This window comes from Phyllostomus discolor, chromosome 10 (genome assembly GCF_004126475.2).
Source record: "Phyllostomus discolor isolate MPI-MPIP mPhyDis1 chromosome 10, mPhyDis1.pri.v3, whole genome shotgun sequence".
NCBI lineage: Eukaryota > Metazoa > Chordata > Mammalia > Chiroptera > Phyllostomidae > Phyllostomus > Phyllostomus discolor.
The window spans coordinates 30,319,036-30,341,102 of NC_040912.2; the positions used below are offsets into that span (position 1 = coordinate 30,319,036).

The 22,067-nt window shown below is 37.8% G+C and overlaps 1 long non-coding RNA gene across 2 annotated transcripts; it reads right to left on the reverse strand.

The window, feature by feature from the left end:
• Positions 1–6,724: 6,724 nt before the first annotated feature.
• Positions 6,725–11,703, reverse strand: LOC118496984. 2 transcript variants are annotated; one of them, XR_004899524.1, is made up of 2 exons: positions 11,617–11,703; positions 6,725–7,075 (listed from the first exon to the last, which is right to left on the reverse strand). It is a non-coding gene; the product is annotated as an uncharacterized LOC118496984 (long non-coding RNA). The 2 variants fall into 2 exon arrangements; XR_004899523.1 differs by lacking the exon at positions 11,617–11,703 and adding an exon at positions 11,223–11,286.
• Between the last annotated feature and the right edge of the window lie 10,364 nt (positions 11,704–22,067).

Below are 22,067 nucleotides of genomic sequence, written 5' to 3' on the forward strand. Positions count from 1 at the left end.
TTTCTTTGTTCTTTATTTATTTTATTTTATTTTTTGGTTCTGCATTTAGTGATAATACAATTCAGGTCAGTCACTTAAGCCTTGATAAATTTTATCAAGGCTTTTCTTCCATTAATTCAATGCTGTGGAGAATTCCTTGTGACAGATAGGGCCAATGGAACCAAAAACAAGTTTCCAGAATCAAATTATTGAGTCCCCAGTTCTAGACCCCTTCACATTAAGCACCCTCTATTTATATGAATAGCACACAGTTCCGTCATCCGACCACTGCTCCAACATGCAATAGCCAGAACCACATTGCCATGGTGGTCCCCCGTGATCCTTCATCTCTCCATCTGTATTTCCTATTCCCACCGACCCTCAGGCCACCTTTCACTCCCGCCCTCCAACTGTCACTGTTACAATGGTTTGTGCCTTCTCCAGACAGTTCCCCCTCGATAGTCCCACTCAGTCCAGCCCACATGCCTGTTCATGGACCAGCACTGATAGCGCTCATGTTCTCTTTCCGACGCTGCCAGAAGGAGGGGGTTGTGGGACAGTGTTCATAACACCAGCAGTCATGCACAGTGATGCCCTGTGTCTTCCCATTCTCTCACCACTCACTCACTCACTGACACCTAACAATGCATTTCTCAGAATGTATCCCAGTCATTAGGCAACACATGATTATGTTGCCACAGATTTGATTTTCTCAACCTTTACTCTTGCTCTCAAAAAAGTTTTCTCAAGGGCTTTACACTGACTGAACATCATGTTTACTTTGAACAGATTTCTTTAAAAGTCCACATTCCCACCACATTCTCATTCCCACTTTTCCAGAGATTTTAGCTTCCCTTTCCTAACTAGGCAACCTCTCCCTTCCTGACAAGTCTCCCCAAAGTTAAGATCTGCTCATCCACACTGGAACATAAACTCCCCAGGGAAGGAAACTTGTCTTTCTACATATTTGTCAAGTATCGTGTACATTTAGAGAGTTAAATAAATAACAAATAATAGATTCAGCATGAATGTGTTCAATAAATACCTTAGGTATTATCCTGAGGCTCTAATTACACTGAATCTATGGACATGAGGTGTATAAACAGAGAGCTGATTACAAAACAATAAAATTATGTTTTGGCTGCTCAATAGTGGTAACAAGCTGTCAGCGTGGCTGGGTGGCCAAGATGTCTTCTATCCCCCATCCTTAAGAGCAAAGCCCCAGCTATCACCCTCACCAGGCATCGTACTGAAAGGGCTATGCAAAGCTGGAAGAATAGCCCGTCTGTGAGACATACTCACATATGCAAACGACAGATGGGTGGCTGCAAAGGTAAGGGGGGAGGGCTAAATGGGTAGATGAGATCAATTATAAGGTGACCAGTATACAGATATTGAATTATAATATTGTACACCTGAAACATATATAATGTTATAAACCAATGTTACCCCAATGAAAATTATTCTCAATAACAGCAAGAAAAGCTAGCCCAGTACAATTTTCCTTCCCCTGCAACATCAACCGCAGCCTAGCTGCTGAACCCTCTCAGGTGAGGGTCCTCAGCAGCGGTACGTCGTGCTGCACAGTTACTTGCCTGGTATCTGTTGTTCCCAGTTATTGTATGGGTCTGGCTCTGTCTCCTTACCAATCTCTAGGTTCTTAAAAAGTGTCTCTTCTTTCTTTTTTTATTCTCTCACATTATTGAACACTTTATCTGTGCTCAAGAATTACTTGGGTGTTTTAAAATTAAATTTATTGAAGTGACATTGGTTATTAAGATTATATAGCTTCTTCTGTTGCTCTATATTTGACCCCTCTTACCCTTTCCTACCCCCCACCCGCTTCAGTCTGGTAACCACCACACTGTCTGTGAGTTTTTCCTTGTCTTATTGATTCATTTGTTGCCTTTAGTTTTTTATCCCACCCACCTGTTGGTTCACCACATGGTTCTTAGCTGTTTCTGACTTATTTCGCTTAGCACAGTAATCCCTAACTTTTTTGGCACCAGGGACCAGTTTCGTGGAAGACAATTTTTCCACAAACCTGGGTAGGGGAGATGCTTTCAGGGTGATTCAAGCATATTACATTCAAGTTCACCTCCTACTGTGCGACCTGGTTCCTAACAGGCCTGAACAGGTACCAGCCCACAGCCTGGAGGTTGGGGACCCCTGGTTAGCCTGATACTCTCACAGTCCATCCATGTTGTCACATATGTCAGTATTTCATCTTTTCTTATGGCCGAGCAGTGTTTCATTGTATATATGTACCACCCTTCCATCATTTTGGCTAATCTCTTATTCGTTAATGTTTTTGAATTATGTATATAAAATATTTCCAATATACAGAAAAGAACCGAAAACAAATATGATACTTATATACCCAGTACCTGGATTAAACAAATGTTAATATTTTGCCATATTTTCATCAATCCTCTCTTTTGTGTTTAAATGTGAGAAACACAAAGAAAATCATCCCATTTCTACTCTCTCCTTTGTTCCTCATTATAAGGCTTTTTCAGTTGATCTAGTTCATTCATATCTCAGGTTTTTGACTACTACCCATGTAATTATCTATACACTATACTCATATATTATTGTTTTGTGTATTTTAAAAATTTATATCTCTGGTAGTATTGTATATATCTTGCTACATCTTGCTTTATTCAGATGAGAGTGTATTTTTGAAATTCATCTGTGTTGATATTTGTGAATCCAGCTCATTCATTTTTCCCCTGTACTGCTGTCCATTGCCCTTTGGAAGGGGAGTTTGGCCATCCCACCATTTGGCTGTTCTAAGTAGTGCTCTGCAGTGAACATTTGTAGACATCGCTCCTGGGGCATGAACTTCTCCAGGCAGTGTTTGGTTGATAACACTGAAGCCCAATTGCCCACTCCAAATCCAAGTTCCACCACCAAGTCACAATAGTGTGACCATGGGTGTGTTATTTGATTTATTTGTGCCTCAGTTTCCTCTTCAGTAAAACCAGGTTAATGATAGCATCTCCTTTCAGAGAATAAAGTGAAAAAAGAGTCTTCCACAAAGCAAGAACTCCATCTATGACAGTAGTTGTTATTGGGGCAGATACTTAGGAACTGAAGGTCTGAGGGTCTGAGCATCTTTGACTTCACTAAGTATTGTCAAATTGATTTTCCGTTGGTTGTACCCATTTACACTCTCACCAGCACTATACAAGTTCTTGTCCCCCACATCCTCACCAGGATTTGACATCCTTTTGAATGCAAGGAGATTGAAGAATGAGATGAGAGAACAGAAGGAAATAGAAGTGTGCTGGTAAAGAGTAATAGTAAAGGTGAAATGACCAGCAGGAGGAGAGCAATCAGTGGGAGATTTGAAAAAGTGGGGAAAAGTGAGTTCCTTTAGGTAGGGAGTAAAAGTTCATTTAGAGTCAGATTCAGTAGAAACTCTGGAGACTTACAGAAAATAAGGAGGCATGGTACTAAGACATAATGTTAACCAAGGGAATATATAAGGCTAATAGTGGAGAAACTGAATAAACATAGGCCTTTAGGAATTTGTTAGTGACTTCTCAGAGAGGGTCTGAGCTTTCTTAGGTGGTATAAATAGGGACAAATGAACTCTTTCTGAAAATGAACAAGGAAAGAGAGAGTAGCAAAATGTCAGGGTCCATAGAGTACCCAAGGAGGTGGCATTTTAGGGAAAGAAGGTGATTGGAAGTATTATTTTATCTGGAGACCAATGGACCAGAGCCACCTCTCTGGTATGGTTTCAGCATCTGCAGTGTCTCTGTGATTTGTTTCCTCCACTCAATGTCTGCAGCCACTGCCCCCACCCCCTGATTCCATCACACCTGTGTGCTGCAGTGGCTGTCAGTGATGTGCTGAACCAGACTGGCAAGGCAGGTATTATCATTCCTGTTTTATGAATAAGAACTAAGCCTCAGATTCACTAACTAGCTCAAGATTGCACATCTTGAAAATGGTGAAACAGACCGAAGTCTGAGTGTCCTGATTCCAAGTCTAGGGCTCTTTACATCAAAAAGAATTGATATTTACCTTAAATTTTTCATTCTCAACTCAAAACTTTAAGAGGGTTTCATTTTTTCCCAAGACAATCATAACTCCTCTGTTTGACTTTCAAGATCTTTTCATCATTGACTCTGGTCTCTCTCTCAGTTCTATTTCCCAAATACACTCTTAGCCACACTCTCACCTCTCTACCCAGAGCATGTCTTGCCTAATAGGTGAGTTTCACCAAGTTCATTCCCACCTCTTTGTCTTTGTTTATGCCTTCCCCTCTGTTAGAGAGACTTCCATCCTTTATCCATCATCCCTCTAGGCCCTGTTCAAGTCCTGTACATTCTGTGATTGCTTCAATGCACACTTTCTGAACTGCTATATTGGCTGTTTCATCATGAAATATGACTCTATTGTACTTCTCTTGAATTGTCCTCAAATTGTTACCCTTTGCAACAAAATGCAAAGCAAATCACTAGTTTGTTTTCTTTGCATTTTTAATCAACTACTTGTTATATAAGGATTTTTTCAATCACCCTTAGCCTACACTGAATGTATCAGACCCTCTCTCTATAAATACTTAATAACTGATGAAATGTGGACAAATCAGAACTAATAGGAAATGGAAATTATGAAGACTTGGAAGTTATGATGAAATCGGTAGTCAAGATGAAAGTCTGTAGGCATGATAGAAAATTTAAATGATGAAGTTTTAAGGCAAACTGTTTAAAAAGATGCAGAGATGGAGAGCAGCACCTGACTGAACCATAGCTTTGCTATTCCCCTTGTGAAGGCTCTGGCTTTGTGACACTGCAAAACAGGGGAAGTGACTTCTTATCACTACTTAACAACAAGGCTTGCCCACACTCAGAAATAACAGTTTTATCTGCAAATGTTGATCACATTGGGCATTCATGCAGCCAAACTTTTATTTTGCATTATGAAGGGATGCAAAAGATTGTGTACATATTCAATTTTCCAAAGTTAATAAGAATCTTATTGGTGGAGAGATGTCAAGAAGGTCCTGACCCCTGCCCTGTGTGTAATTAGGGGAAAATACTCATATCTGTGCACAAGTAAATACACTTTGCAGAACAACATGTAAACAAATACGAGTTCATATAGCACTCTATGTATTTCCATGTTGAACTGCTACTGATAAGAAGAAATAAAAGGAATAAATAACCCAATCAGAGAAATACAAATACCATATGATCTCACTCATATGTGGAATCTAATGAACAAACTGAACTAAAAAGCAAAATAGAGACAGACTCATAAATAAGAGAGAAGGATGACAGCTCTGTGAGGCATGGGGCGGGGGAGTGGTTGGAGTGGAGGGACCAAGCGAAAAGGAAAAGGACTCATGGACAAGGACAACAGTGTGGTAATTGGTGGGGGAGGGTAGGTGGAGGTGGAAGTGGGTGTAAGGCAGATGAATGGTAACAGAAAAAACACAGTAAATTTTTTTTTAATTTTCCGAACTAAAGTCAGTAAAAAAAAATGAACTTAATTTCACAGAGAAGAATGGTGAAAATATCCCAGTGTGTGCAAGGTCATGGAAGTGGAAGCAAAACCTTATCTCAGTACGCCTGGTAGAGTGTATAATAATAATAATAATAATAATGGAAAACTGGATATTAATAATATTATTCTATTGTTATTGGTATTGATATTCCCATTTGATAATAGGAGATGGTTGGACATTTAAATTAACTTTCCCTACATCATACAATGAGTTTCTGACACAGCTAAAACAAGTGATATTTTGAGAACAGTTTACATTATGAAACACTGAAGCGGTATATATTTTTAAATACAACCAAGTACTCCTGTGTACTTCTTGGACAACAATGAGTAGAAACTAAAATATGGTCTTAAAATGCTTGCCTCACCAATATTGCAGATGACAGGACAAGGAGCCTTCATATTTCCCTAGAGCAGAAAACCAGAAAGCTCTTTTTAATCATTAGCAATATTTCCTAAGGGAGAATATAGACTTCAGCCTATGCCAGAATTCCACATTACTACTCGAATTCAAAGATTAAGGGTGTGTTTAGCCCACACCCTACATTTTTGGGAACACAAGCCCTGCCATTATGTAAGGTCTGCTGAAGAGGATAACATGACTCTTCTCTGCATGGGAGAGCCTATAGTCTGACCCATAATATATATATGTGTGTGTGTGTATATATATATATATGTGTGTGTGTGTGTGTCTGTGTGTGTCTGTGTGTGTGTCTGTGTGTATTTTTCAATGCACTTTGTCCATTAGCCAAACTGACAGATTACCACTCAGATACATACACATCTATCTCTATACCTGCTCCTCCTGTAAATGGTAGCACTTACACCAGACAGAAAACTCTCTTGGAATGACCAGTATATTTGTTTCAATCACCTACAGAGCCATAAAGTGGGAAAGATCCAGGATAGAGGAGTAGCTGGTTTTAAATACGATATAATTTTCCTCCTAGACCACTGCTGAGAGCTGAACACACCACTGTATAGTATGGGCCTTTGTTGAGGCTTATATTTCCCACCTGTATTTCTTTTTTCTTTTGCTAGCAACAGTCTGTCTTTGTGCCAACTCCTAAATAACCATAAATTTTGTTCTTATAAACCTTAATGAATGCTTGGCCAAGATGCTGTAACTATTGGCTTCTACATTGGAGCATAAATGGAAAAGGGGGAAAAAAGTGTGCACTGTGAAAAACTGGATAAAATGGAAAAAAGATCACAGCAAACCCAAAGTCACAATTTGCCTTTAATGTGAAGGAGGCCTTGTTTTCACGGTGTGGCAGCTTTCAGGGGTTTTAATCTCAAAGTGGCTGATCAATTTAAGGTAAGTGGCAGGCGTTTGGCCTGGTTCCCAGGCTTTGCTTTGCTGTTCTGCGAAAAGAAAGGACTCAGTCAGACACACAGACAACAGGCATCATCAGCGGCTCCCACATTCCGAGCATTTTAACACAGATTAGGTTGGCATGATTCTACTGTTTACTGAGATCTCCTAGGTGTTGCATTTTTCCTTCTCCTTGCCATGGTTATCCAAGATGGTTTTCTCAGGTCAGGACCTTCATATGCCAAATAGCTTGCAGGTCTGGGGAGGCAGAAAGAAGAACATGGGTCAAGACTTCTGATTAGAATGCTATTTCACTTGCTCACTGCAAAATATGAGACTTCAGACAGCAGGTAATTGAGCACTGAACTTTTTGCCTTGGGCGTACATTGAGACAGGAACTGTTTTACATGCATTCCTGAGAGAAGGAAAACAAAGATAATTTCTTTAACAAGGAAAAACTTAATTCAGCTAAAAATGCCCAAAGGATTAGCAGTGTAATTTGTAGTTATTTTCTCTTCAGATGTTATAAGCATGAGACTTGCAGATATGTTGAGCAATATTGTAATCAATATAGTCCATGTTTTAATTTACATTTTCACATTAAATGTTCTTTATTTGTTCAAAACAGTTAATGTTAAATGGGTTCCACAGGTCCTTGACCACTATCTCATTTTCTTAGCAAAAGTGACTTTTTCTTAATCTTTTTGACCTATAACCTAAGTTAAATAAAGTATGCATTCAGTTGATGGAAGCGAAAAAATGTATAAGTTATCTCTCATGTACTTTGGTTATATCATGCTTTATGGAAATTGTGTATTTTAAAATACATTTTTATAGTTTTTAAAGATACCTTGTCTTATTTTAATATAGTCAAATAAATCCTTTAATTATCCTCATGGAAGACTTACTCATTTTCTCTCTACAAAAATTTATCAAATTAAATAACAATATGGATTTTTAAAAATCATTTTCCACCTATTATTTTTCAAAAGCAATGTCAAATTATTATACTCACTATACCCAGAAATGCCTTTTTAACATTTCATAAGTTTACATTGATATATTTCTTTCAAATCTAAAATTGCTGCAATTAAGTAATTTATACTTAGAATATGAATTCTTGTCTCTATTAGCTTAGAAACTAACATAATTATATGCATTTATTTTAATTTCAATTGCTGTAAATGCAACAGTGGTTTTTTTAAAAAAATAATATATAACTTCTCATTGATTTAAAAAAAAAGGAAATAAGTGAGAAGTGGATAGCAGCTATGCTTCTGCTGCTGCTGGATGAGTCTTGTTGACTCTTGTTGACATGTGATGCATGCAATGCTGGAACTCAAGTAGCCTCGTTGCAACCATGAACAGTTAGCCTAAGAGAACAAGCCAGTAAGTATGCTCAGGATGGCAGACTGGAGGGTGAAGAGAACATGGCCCCCACTGAACCACAGAACCAACAATCCTGGCACCACTCTGCTCATGACTCCTTATGTGAGATAATAAATTCTATCTTATTCACCCAACAGTATTTATTGAGCACTTACCCTGTGGGATGCTCTAGGTGCCCTGTTCTAGGTTCCTGGAATATCTCAGTGAACAAAATATACAAGAGCCCTGCCCTTTTAGGACTAGCATTGTAGCTGAGAAAATAATAAACTAAGAACATAAGTAAGAAAATTCTATTAATTAGGAAGTAGTAAGTGGGAAAATTTAAAAGTAGAGCATGATGAAAGCATCAGGAGTGCTGGGATCCAAGGGAGAAGACATGAGTTGAATCAAGTGAGGGTTGGTCGACCTCGGGGAGGAAGTGAGATTTGGACAAACACTGAAGGGAAACAAAGGAGTTATTCTTTAAGACAGTAGAAAGGGGGAATGGAGTGTCTTGATCACCTGTCGGCGGTGACCGCGGAATGCTGTGGATGGCTCATCAACACGCGAGAAAAACATACACAGAGACAACCAGGTCCTGTGGGTCAGTAGGAACGGAATGGCCACTCTCTCTGGTGGGGAAAGTGCCCCATTCCCCCTTCTGAGAGGCTTTTTATTGGTTTCGTTTGCATAGGGATTCAGGTAAAGCTCATTAAACATTGCCAAGAAGTAAGGATCAAACAATAGATAGCAAGGAAGTCTGAGGGCCTATTTTGAGTCAGGATCAAAAAGCTGTAAAACTTTAAAGAACAAACTTACTTCTTCCTTGGACCCTTATCATTCAACTGAGAGCATTCTAAACAAAGCAGGTTTCACAGGATCTTACATATTCTTTCTTAGGCCTGATCACCTGGGGAACCCGCCCTTTTCAGCACAGAGCTGCACCACCCTGTCATTGTTTCAGGCTTAGGTGGAGCAAGGGAACTAAGGCAGCCAAGGGATAAGGAGATTTTCTCCCAGGCAATGAGGACTCAGGCTATATCACAGCCGAGGAGCGAGGGTCCATCACCCTCTTTTGCTGTAGCCCCCAAAGTCCTTCCTTAGGGGCCTCTCACATGATCGTGCCTGTCTTAGATTGTTCCCCCCTTGGGGAATCTTATCGTCATTGGCTAACCAACCAAGCATTGGGGATCAGTAATGAATGAAGCAGCAGAAGCAGCGCTCATGCCAGGGAGATAAGCTTTTGTCTCCTTGCTGGCTTACAGTCCAAGGCCACTCCCTCAACCTTAGCCTTGGGGGGGTTAAAGCTTCTGATACCAGGCAGGGCGGTCCCCAACAATGGGGAAGAGTTTTCTTATTGTTGAAACTCCTCTAAATGAGAGACGAAGGTAGGGAGAGGGAAAGAGAGGGAGAGCATGCACTTTGGAATGTATCTGATGCCAGTTCCTCTTTAGTTCTGCCTAGTTCCCAGAATGGCTAAAATTACAATAAAAAGGTTGACGATACCAAGTGTTGTGAGGATGTAGAGCGGGCAGAAACTCATACATTGCTGTGGGAGTTTAAGCTGGTACAACTATTTTGGAAATTTTGTTACCAGTAAAGTTAAGCATATATCCGACCCATGACTCAGCAATTCAACCCCTAGTCATAAATCTGAAAGAAATGGGTACATATGTGCACACAAGGATAAATATAACAACATTCTTCGTACATTATTCCTAACACCCAGCTAGAAGCCACCCAAATGTCCATTGGCAACAGGATGGTTAGATAAGGTGTGGTATTTATGCATAATGGAATACTATACCACAATAAAGAAAACTATTTCAATGTGTAACAGCATGGATGAATCTCAAAAACATAACATTTAGCAACAAAAAGAGTACATACCATGTAATCTTATTTAAATAAAGTTCAAAAACAGGCAACACTTATGGTAAGAGAAATCTGTGTAGTATTTGTCTTTGCAGGATGAAAGCACATAGTAGGTCTCTGTAGTGTAATGTTCAGTATCCTATGTTGTGTGATAAGCTGTAAACTTAAGATTTGTGCCCTTTTCAGTCCATATGTTAGATTAAGTAAAATAAAAGATAGTCAATTTCATAAATCACCAACCATAAATTAAAGGCATGAGCCATAAAAACTCCCAGGTTACTACTTTTAATTCTATCGTTGTAATAAAGAGGGAATTATTTCTCCTGCATAACCATTCAGATGGAGGAGTCACTATACTTAAACCTTAGAGCTAACAAAGTGACCTCCAATTTCTAAGACTCCAAACTATCATTCCTTACTCTGAGATAAATGGTGAGGAACTCCTCATATCAAGATTCACTCTTACTGCAGACAGGCACTGTTCTTCCTGTGCCTGACAAACTGTTAATGCCATTAGCTAATGTTTTAGGGACCATTACTGTATGACAGCACCATACTGAGTGCTGCATTGATTGACATGTTTAAGTCTCCCACCAACCCTTAAAGATAGGTACTACTACCTACTTTACATGTGAGAGAATAGGTTAAGAAAATTGAATAAAATTTCCCAAAGTCATTGTATGAGTCACTATCCTTTGTTACATTTAAAAGAAACCAAAATTTTTCTATAAGCAAAAAAGAATGTATTTAAAGGTCATTGTATATAACTCTCAGAATTGCCAGCCTGGCTGGGTTGAGGACTCTGCAATCACAAACAACACCCAAAATCAAGTCCTAGAAAGTTGTAGTGTGCAGCATTGGACAGTGTGACCCACTCTGCCACTCTGCCCGCCCTAGAAGTCAGACACGGCCACCAGCTGAAGTGCCACTGCTCTTCTGGAGCTTACTGCAACCTCTGTCACTGTTGCACCTTCGAGGGTAACTCTCAGTCCCATGGCGCCCATCGTTAAGAGCACACGATTCACGACACCGGGCAAAAAACAATGATATCTGCACATTTCTAAAGTCACAAGTCTGGCCCTGGTCAGTATGGCTCAGTTGGTTGGAGTGTCGTCCTGTACACCAAAAGGTTGCAGGTTCAATTCCTGGTTGGGGCTCATACCTAGGTTAGGGGTTGGATCACTGGTCCCAGTGTGCACAGTCCTTGGTTCAGGTGCATATGGGAGGCAACCAATCAATGTTTCTCTCTCACATCCATATTTCTCTCTCTCTCTCTCTCTCTCTGTAAAAGCAATGAAAAAAATGTTTTGGGGTGAGGAAACAAACAAACAAACAAACAAATAATAAAAGCTGGGTTAGCCCCAACGCCCTGGGGGGTTAACTATGCTAGACTGCATCCAAACACATGTTACTTTACCATTTTAAGGACCAGGTGAGAAAAGCAAGTACTAAAATGCCTGACAGCACTTCACACCACCATGTCATGTAAATTAAAAAGCTTCAACAATTTGTTGCTTGACTAATTTAGAAAACAGACTGAAACTAATAATACTCACACTGGGCTTCTGAAGTCACCGAGGGCTTTAATGAAGGCAAGAGAGAGGACTGGATATGACAGCTCATCCTGAGCCATGACTGTACCATGCGGGGTCATGTGGCTTCATGCTGACTCAGATTGGTGGTGAAGGGGGGCCAAGTCTGAATCACCAAGACCACATCCTGCCCCTCCCTCATTTTTTTCCCCTGGAAGCTGCCCATCAATCTTCCCATTGAGCTCTCCACCCAAAGCATGGAACTCAGGTATTTTCAGTAAATGTCTGTGAACCTAGGAAGTCCCATTTTCCAGGAACATTTGGCTCTGGTTCTTTTAGTGGCTTCTATGTGTGAAGTTGTCTATGACTAAGTGTGAAACTGATAGCCTGTGCTCAATTTCTGTCATTTATTTATTTTTCACTCTATTTTGGTGGGTATAAACTAACATCTAACATCACATATACTTACCTTTAACAAACTTTTTTTAGTTTATTTAAACTGAAAGAAAATTCTTAACTTAAACACATCATGTCAGCTAGATAATGACTTGGGAGAAATGTGTTCTTTCTGATAATTGTCTCAGAGACACACATTCATTATGACCAAAGACTAAGCAGGCATTTTGTCCTGCTCTGATTCATCTAAGGAAAACATGTGGTAGGCAGTCAAAATCCTCCCCCATTTACTTTCAAATAAAGAGTAAGAAGAAAGGTCAATTTTTATTTTTTATTTTTTTGGTTAAGAGAATTTAGTAAAATTAGTATCTGTTGGGGCTTTTGTTTTGTTTTGTTTTGTTTTGTTTTGTTTGGGGTTTTTATGGTTTCCACTGAAAACAGTAGTGGGAGTTAGGATTACGAAGCCTGAGGTAGTCAGAGTACAGAGGAATTTGAAAGTTCAGACTAAAGAGTCTGAACATTGTTCTGTAGGCAGAGAGTAATACATGAAGATCTTAAAATCTAATTTGTTTTTAATGATTTTTAAGTCAAATACAGCACATAGAAAAGTATAAAAATCACATGTAAGTTTAATTTACAAAATGATTAAGCAAAATTTGTACAAGCACCACATGTGATGAGATGGAGGTAGTAGCTAATACTATGATGGTAATTATTTTGCAATTTATAAATGTGTGAACATTAATAAATATAAATCCCATTTAAAGTGGAGTCAGGAGGCCCTAACTCCATGGCTCAATTGGTTGGGAGTCATCCCACAAAACAAAAGATCACTGATTCGATTCCTGAGCAGGGCACAAGCCTGAGTTGCGGGTTCGGTTCCAGGGCATGCACAAGAGGCAACTGATTGCTGTTTCTCTTTCACTTCGATGTTTCTCTCCCTCTCCTCCCTCCCTTTCCCTCTCTCTAAAAATAAATAAATAAAATCTTTAAAAGTAAATAAATAAAGTGGAGTCAGAAGGCTAGAAGAGAAAACTCTCATGCATGTGTCACTCAACCCACATAACTGACTCCAGCAGTAAGAGATACTACCTTACCTTCTCAGCAAGAGGAGGAAAAGATTCCTCCTTGCCCAGTAACAGCTTAGCCAGTGGGAAACCGCCACAACTTTGCCAGTGAAAAGTCACTCCAATTTAGTTTCCTCCAATGACCTCTTTATTTACAACAGCTCCTCCCAAGTCCATATAAGAGTGTTTCTCTCCTTTATTTCTTTTTTTGTAAATTTTTATTGTATTTTTCATTATCTTTTAGTCCTTTTATACCCCTCACCCCCTCCAATCACCACACTGTTGTCCATGTCCATGGGTCCTTTTTTCTTTTTGCTGAATCCCACCACGTCCTAACCCCCACCCCATAGTTGTCATCCTGCTCTCTTTGCATCTGCCTCTATTTTGTTTGTTAGTACAGTTTATTCAGTAGATTCCACATATAAGTGAAATCATATGGTATTTGTCTTTCTCTGATTGGCTTATCTCACTCAGCATAATGTTCTCCAGGCCCATCCAAGCTGTGGCAAATGATAAAGTTTTCTTCTTTTTTACACCCAACTAGTATTCCATTATGTATATGTCTCATAGTTGTTTTATCCACCCATCTACTGCTGGACACAGGCTGTTTCCATATCTTGGCAATTGTAAATAACACTACAGTGAACATAGGGGTGCTTATGTTCTTTTGAATTAGTGTTTTGGATTTCTTTGAATATTTTCACAGAAGTGGGATCACTGGGTCAAAAAGCAGATCCATTTTTAGCTTTTTGAGATATTTCCATACTGCTTTCCACAGTGGCTGCACCAGTCTGCATCCCCACCAAACAGTGCAAAAGGGTTCCCCTTTCTCCACATCCTCAGTAGCACTTGTTTGTTGATTTATTGATGATAATTATTCTGACAGGTGTGAGGTGGTAGCTCATTGTGGTTTTAATTTGCATCTCTCCGATGATTAATGACATTGAGCATTTTTTATATATCTATGGGCCATCTGTATGTCCTCTTTGGAGTAGTTTCTATTCCGGTCTTTTGCCCATTTTTTTAAATTGGGTTGGTTGTTTTTTTGGTGATGAGTTTTGTAAGTTCTTTATAAATTTTGGTTATTAACCACTTATCAGATGTATTGGTGAATATGTTCTCCTATTCTTTGTCACTTTATTTTGTTCATGTTTTCCTTTGCTGTGCAAAAACTTTTCAGTTTGATGTAGTCTCATTTGTTTATTTTTTTCTTTTGTTTCCCTTACCCAGGGAGATATACCCAATAAAATAATGTCCAAGATTATTGCTACAAACAATGTCCAAGATTTTACTCGCTATGTTTTCTTCTAAGATTTTTATGTTTTTGGTCTACTATTTAAGCCTTTAATCTATTTAGAATTTATTATTTTTTATCTTTATCATATTCCTCCACTACCATTTAGCCCCTTATATCCAACTGCCCCTAGCAATCACCACTGTGTTGTCCATGTCCATAAGTCCTTTTTCCTTTTCACTCAGTCCCTCCACTCCCTAACCTCCCTGCTCCCACCAGCTGTCATCTGTTCTCCACCTATGAGCCTGTCTCCATTTTGCATGTTAGCTCAGTTTATGCATTAATGAATTTATTCTTGTATGTGGTATAAGAAGGTGGTCTAGTTTCATTTTTCAGCATGTATCTGTCCAATTCCCCCAATACTATTTATCGAATAAACTATCTTTAGCCCATTGTATGTGCCTGTTTCCCCTGTCAAATATTGACTATCCTGCTACTTTGCTGAATTCATTTATCAGTTCTAGTAGTTTCTTGGTGGAATCTTTGGAATTCTCTATATACAATATCATGTCATCTGCAAATAAAAACAGTTTTACTTCTGCCTTTCCATTTTGGGTACCTTTTATTTCTTCTTCTTGTCTGATTGCTGTGGCTAAGACTTCCAGTATTATGCTGAAAAGAGAGGTGAAAGGGAACATCCCTGTCTTGTTCCTGATCTTAAGGAAAATGTTTGCAGTTTTTGCCCACTGAGTATGATGCTGGCAGTGGGTTTGACATTATGGCCTTTATTTTATTTAGGTATGTTCTTTCTATTCCTACTTTGTTGAGAATTTTTATCATAAATGGGTACTATAATTTATCAAATGCTTTTTCTGCATCATTGATATAATCATGTGGTTCTTATCCTTCATTTTGTTTATGTGGTTAATCACATTTGTTGATTTGCAGATGTTGTACCATCCTTGCATTCCTGGAATAAATCCCACTTGATCATTGTGTATGATCTTTTTGATGCATTGTTGTATTTTCTTTGCTAATATTTTGTTGAGGATTTTAGCATGTTCATCAGGGATATTGGTTTATAATTTTCTTTTTTTTGTAGTGTCTTTATCTGGTTTTGGAATTAGGATAATGCTGGCCTCATAAAATGAGCTTGGGAAACTTTCCTCCTCTTGAATTGTTTGAAATAGTTTGAGAAGGAGAGGTATTAGTTCTTCTCAGAATGTTTGGTAAAATTCACCTGTGAAGCCATCCGGTCCAGGGCTTTTGTTCGTTGTTTTTTGTTTATTTGTTTGTGTGGGGGTTTTTTTTTACTGTTTCAGTTTCACTACGTGTAATCTGTCTCTTCAAAATCTCTGATTCCTCTTGATTTAGTTTTCAAATATTGTATGTTTCTAGGAATGTATCCGTTTTGTCCAGGTTGTCCAATTTGTTGGCACATAGTTGTTCATAAAATTTTCTTAAAATCCTTTATATTTCTTTGGTGTCCATTGTTATCTCTCCCTTTCATTTCTGATTTTATTTATTTGAGTCCTCTGTCTTTTTTTCTTGATGAGTCTGGTTAAAAGTTTGTCAATCCTGTTTATCTTTTCAAAGAACCAGCTCTTGAATTCACTGATCTTTTGTATCATTTTTTAGACTTTATTTCCACTATGATCTTCATCATGTCCTTCCTTCCACCCACTTTGGGCTTTGTTTATTGTTCTTTTTCAAATTCTTTTAAGTGTAAAGTTATATTGTTTATTTGAGCTTTTTTTTTGAGATAGGCCTGTAATAGTATAAATTTCCCTCTTAGGACTGCTTTCTCAGTGTCCCACAGATTTTGGATGGTTGTGTTCTCATTTATTTGTTTCAAGGTATCTTTAGATTTTTTCCTTGATCTTGTTGTTGACCCATTCATTGCTTAATAACATGTTATTTAGCTTCCATGTCTTTATGTATTTTTCAGTGTTCCTCTTTTGATTGATTTCTAGGTTCCTAACATTGTGGTTGGAGATGTTTGATATGATTTCAATCTTCTTAAATCATATCAAGACTTCTTTTTTGTCTTAACATATGGTCTATCCTAGAAAATGTGCCATATGCACTTGGAAAGTATATATATTCTGCTGCTTTGGGGTGAAATGCTCTGAAAATATCAATTAAAGCCAGTCAGTCTTGTATGTCATTTCAGGTTTGTGTCTCCTTGTTTATTTTCTGCCTGGAAAATCTATCCATTGAAGTCAATGGAGTATAAGAACCCCAACTATGACTGCATTTCTGTAGATCTCTCCCTTTATGTCCATCAAGATTTGTTTTACATATTTAGATGCTCCTATGTTGGGTTCATAAGAGTTTACTAGGGTTATAGCCTCTTGCTGGATTGTTCCTTTTATCATTATGTAGTGTTCTTCTGTGTCTCTTATAGCTTTGGTTTTAAAGTCTATTTTGTCAGATATGAGTATTGCTACCCCAGGTTTTTTTTCCTTTCCATTTGCAAGAAATATCTTTTTCCATCCCTTTACTTTTAGTCTGTGTGTATCTTTCAATCTCAGGTGGGTCTCTGAAGACAGCATATATATTGTTCTTGTTTTCTTATCCATTCAGCTACCCTCTGTCTTTTGGTTGGAGCATTTAAGCCATTTACATTTAAGATGATTGTTGATAAATATGTATTTATTACCATTTTGTTTTTAAACTATTTTCCTCTGTTTTTTTTCCTTTTTCTTTTTCCTCTCTTTCCTTTTAAAGTAAGCCTTTTAACATTTGCTGCAGTACTGATTTTGTGTTAACAAACTCCTTTAGGTTTTCTTGTCTGGGATGCTCCTTATTTCTCCTTTAATTTTAAATGATATCCTTGCTGGGTAAAGTAGCCTTGGTTGTAGACCCTTGCTTTTGATCACCTTGAATATTTCATTCCACTCCCTTCTGGCCTGAAATATTTCTGTTTAGAAATCAGTGACAGTCTAATAATTAAGAGGGCCTAAATTTTTTGGTATCTCTGCACCACACTGGAAGAAGAGCTGTCTTGAACCACACATTAAATACATTGCAATACGTAATTACAAAAAAAATCTCCTACTGTTTTAAGTAAACCACAGTTTTGTGTTGGGCCGCATTCACAGCCATCCTGGACTGCATGCAGCCGACAGGCCACAGGTTGGACACCCCTGGTTGGAGCTTCCTTGTAGGTAACTATCTGCTTTATTCTTGAGGCTCTCTCCTTGTCTTTGACAAGGATTCAAAGGATTCTCTCCTTGTCTTTGAGCCTTCCCATTTTTATTATTATGAGTCTTGGTGTAGGCTTCTTTGGATCCACCTTGTTTCAGACTCTGTACTTCTTGGAACTATGTGTCTTTTTGTTTCCCCAGACTAGGGAAGTTTTTGGTTATTATTTCTTCAAATAGGTTCTCAATCTCTTGCTCACTCTCTTCTCCTTCTGGTATTCCCACATTGTGGATGTTGTTATGCCTCATGTTGTCCAAGATGTTTCTTAAATTCTCCTCATTTTTTATAATTCTTTTTTCTTTTTGCTGTTCTGCTTGGGTGTTTGTTTTTTTTTTTGCCTTATCTTCCAAATCACTGATTCAATCCTCTACTTCATCTAACGTACAGTTTATTCCTTCCAGTATATTATTTATTTCAGATATTGCATTCTTTATTTCTGACTGGTTATTTTTATGGTTTCTATATCTTTTTTCATGCTATTGCATATCCTTATAGTCATTACTCTAAGTCTATATCTGATAAATTGCTAGCCTCCATTTCATTTACTTTTTCTTTGGAGAATCCTCTTGTTCTTTCCTTTAGGGACTGTTTATTTGTCTTTCCACTTTTGTTGCTTTTTTGTATTTGTTTCTATGTATTAGGTAGATCTTCAAAGGCTCTGCTGCAGACTTATGTCATGTGCTGCTTGTAACTGGCCCTGGGCATCCTTTTTGGCACTATCAGTGGTCCACAACTTGTGGCTCCCTCTGCTTGTCCTGAGTGTGTGCAGAAATAACCAGGCTGCACACCAAGGCTGGGTTTTACCAGCACCAGGCTCAGAAGAGAGTCAGCTAGTTTCAGAGTTCCCAGAGATCTACTTTCACTGTTAGGTTTAATCCCAGATATATCCTCCAGATGTATTCCTCAGCAGCCCAGTTCAAGCTCTACATGTTGGGGCAAGTGTGATTCCTGTGGGCAGGGCTATTGCTTCCCCTCTGGCTGATGCCACTTGGTGGGGATTGCTTTGCCTGAGACAGATGGCTTCTGTAGTATGGAGAATGACTGAGCATAGGGATCCTGGCAGCTGTTCCTTCTGTTCTCTCCCCAGAGCTACCACCCGCAGACTCTCTTCACGTGTCTCCAGTCCACTCGGCCCTCCCTCTGCTGGAGTCCAGGATAAATGGTTGCAAACAAAATTTTGTGCAGTGGCCCTTTAAGAAGTTCACCTCACCTCCAGCCACCTTCACCTGGCAGACAGAAAACCTGTTGCTTTCCACAGGGTTCCTTTCCGAGTTTGGTGCTATAAGGTAGGGAGCCCAACTTTGTGTTTAGACCCCACACTTCTAAGTAGGAACCTCCCAACCACTGAAATATCCCCCTGGAACTTCAGCTGCTATATGTGAGTGCCCAGCTAGCCCTCTCATGCCTCCTCTACTCTCCCTGCTTGTTGCCCTGTGGTGATATGATTGCTTCTGTCTGTTTGTGGTTATAAGGTTTCTCTCCAGCTAGTGTTCAGTTGGTTATTCAGGATGATTTTTCTTTAATTTAGTTTTTATTCCACCTTGGTCCTTGGAGGAGATTAGTGTAGCTTCCACTTACTCCTCCACCATCTTGGGTCTCTCCTCTAATTAGATCTTATTTCCTTTGTTTCTCTGGATTTGCATATAGTTCACCATTAGACCACAAGTCTCAAATTGCCATTCTTTGTTGTTCCCAAATGAACCCATTTTGCTGGAGAAATATCTGGCTGTCTTTTTGTTAAATGTCAAAATATGTATCACATCAACACATTGTACACTTGAAATTTACACAATGTTGTATGTTAATTCTATCTCAACAAAGCTAAGGGGGGAAGAGAAATAGAAGAATTCCCATACTCCAGAAAGTTCCCCAGTGGCATATAGACACAAAGTAGAAATTACATATGTTTAGGTTAACATGCCATTACCATGGAGGTCAAAAAGTCTAAGGTCAACAGCATCCCAGGAATTTCCTTAATTTACCTTCCCAATCACAATACCTCTCATCTTCCACCCAAGGTAACCACTATATTAACATTTGGAATAATCATTTATTTCCTTGCTTTTCTTTATGGTTTACCCCCTAGGTATGCACCCCTCCATAAGGTAGTTTAGTTTTTCCTCTTTTGGACTTTGTTTAAATGGAGTCATACTTTATGTTTTGTTTGGATTTTGTTTCTTTTGCTCAACAATATTTTTTGAGAATTACCCATGTGGATGTTTGCAATTAATAGTCCATTTTAAGTGAAGGACAGCAGCATGGCCAGGATTCAGCATTGATTTAATATTTGTCAAGATATAGATCTGAGTTGAGTAGGTACAAGAATGGAAAATAGCCTAGGAATGGAAGGTTGGTTTAATAGCCAAAAATAAATTAATGATTTACATCATATCAATAGAATAAAGGACAAAAGCTAACATGGTTACTTCAATACATATAGACAACAAATTTCACAAAATACAACACCCTTTTATGATTTAAAAAAAAAAAAAACTAAGAATAAAAGGGAATCTCCTCAACCTGATAAATGCATCTATAAAAAACATACAGCTAACACTACCATACCTAATGGTGAAAGACAATGTTTTCCCCTAAGATCAGGAACAAGACAAGGATGTCTACTACTGGGGGGTTCTAGGTGAAACAATTTGGGATGTATATTGGCTAGGGGTGAGGGAAATTAAAAAAGGCATCCAGATTTGAGAATAGGAAGTAAAACCATTTCTATTTACAGATGACATGATCTTGTATACAGAAAATCCTAAGGAATCTATTGAAAAAGCCACTAAAACTAATGGATGAGTTCAGCAAAGCTGAGAACAGAAAATCCATACATAAAAATCAATTGTGCTTCTATACCCTTATAGTGATTAATCCAAAATAAAATTAAGAAAATAATTTCATCAACAAATACAATACTTAGAAATAAATTTAGCAAAGGAAGTACAAAACTTATATTCAGGTAAACCATGAAATACTGTTGAAAGAAATGAAAGACAACCTAAATAAATAAAAAGACATCTCATTTTTCGTGTACTACAGGTACATGCATGTCCATGGACAATACTTCCCAAGCTAATTTACAGATTCAACCCAATTCCTATCAAAATCCCAAGTGGCTTTTTAAAAAAATTTTACAAACTGACCTTAAAAGTCATATGGAAATTTTAGTGATCCAGAATAGACAAAAACAAACAAACAAAACTTGAAATTGAAGAACAAAGTTAGAGGACTCACACTTGCCAACTTACTACAAAGCTACACTAAGAAAATGAGGATGGAATTGGAATAAAGATAGACATAGAGATCAATGAAATAGAATTCAGAGTCCAGAAATAAAGCCTGTATTTATAGTCAATTAATTTTCAACAACAGTGTTGATACCATTCTGTGGGGAAAGAATAATCTTCTGAACAAATGATGAGGCAACTGGAATCCACATGTAAAATAATGAAGTTGGACCTTTGCCTCAAAATGTATAGAAAAATTAACTCAAAATTGATCAAAGACTTAAATATAAGAGCTAAAACTATAAAACTCTTTTTTAAAAAGGAATAAATTTTTATGATCTTAGATAAGGCAATAGTTTCTTAGGTATGAAAGCATAAGCAACAAAACACAAAATTAGATAAAATTAGATGACATCAAATTGAAAAACTTTGTACTGTAAATATTACTATCAAAAAATGAAAAGAAAACCCACAAAATAGGAGGAAACATTTGCAAATCATATATCTGCTAAGAGACCTAAATATATAAAATAACTCTCATAGCTCAAAAATTAAAAGACAGATACCATAATGTTAAAATGGTCAAAAGATATGAACAGACATTTTTCCAAAGAAGATATACAAATGGCCAATCAGCATATAAAAAATGCTTGGTATCACCAGGTATAACAAATAAAACTCAAAACCACAATGAACTACCACTTTATACCCACTACTTTAGCTATAATAAAAAAGACAGACAATAACAAGTATTTGTATGGATATGAAAAAAGTGGAAGTCTCATACTAATGGTGGCAATGTAAAACAGTATAGTAATTTTAGAAAACAGAAGGGCAGTTCTTCAAAAAGTTACATGTAAGAGTTACCATGTAATCCAAAATGCCTCTCCTAGCTACATACCAAAGAGACACTAAAACATACATCCACAAAAAAAATTTGTACAGGAGTATATACAACATCAGTACTCATAATAGCAAACAAGTGGAAACAACCCAAATGTCCATCAGTTAATGAATGGTAAATAAAATGTGATATATCCATATAATGGAATATTATTCAGCAATAAAGAGGAATAAAGTACTGATGCATGTACAACATAAATGACCTTAGGAAACATTTTAAACAAAACAAGACTGTCACAGAAGACCATAATATTGTATGATTACATTTTTATGAAATGTCCCAAATAGGCAAATTTATAGAAGCAGAAAGTAAATTTGTGATTGCCTAGAGCTTGGTAGGGGACAGGGGTTTGGGAAGAATTGGGAGTAACTAGTAATGGCTACAAACTTTTTGGAGGAGTATTGAAAATGTTCTGGAATGTGCAACTGTTGGTTGAA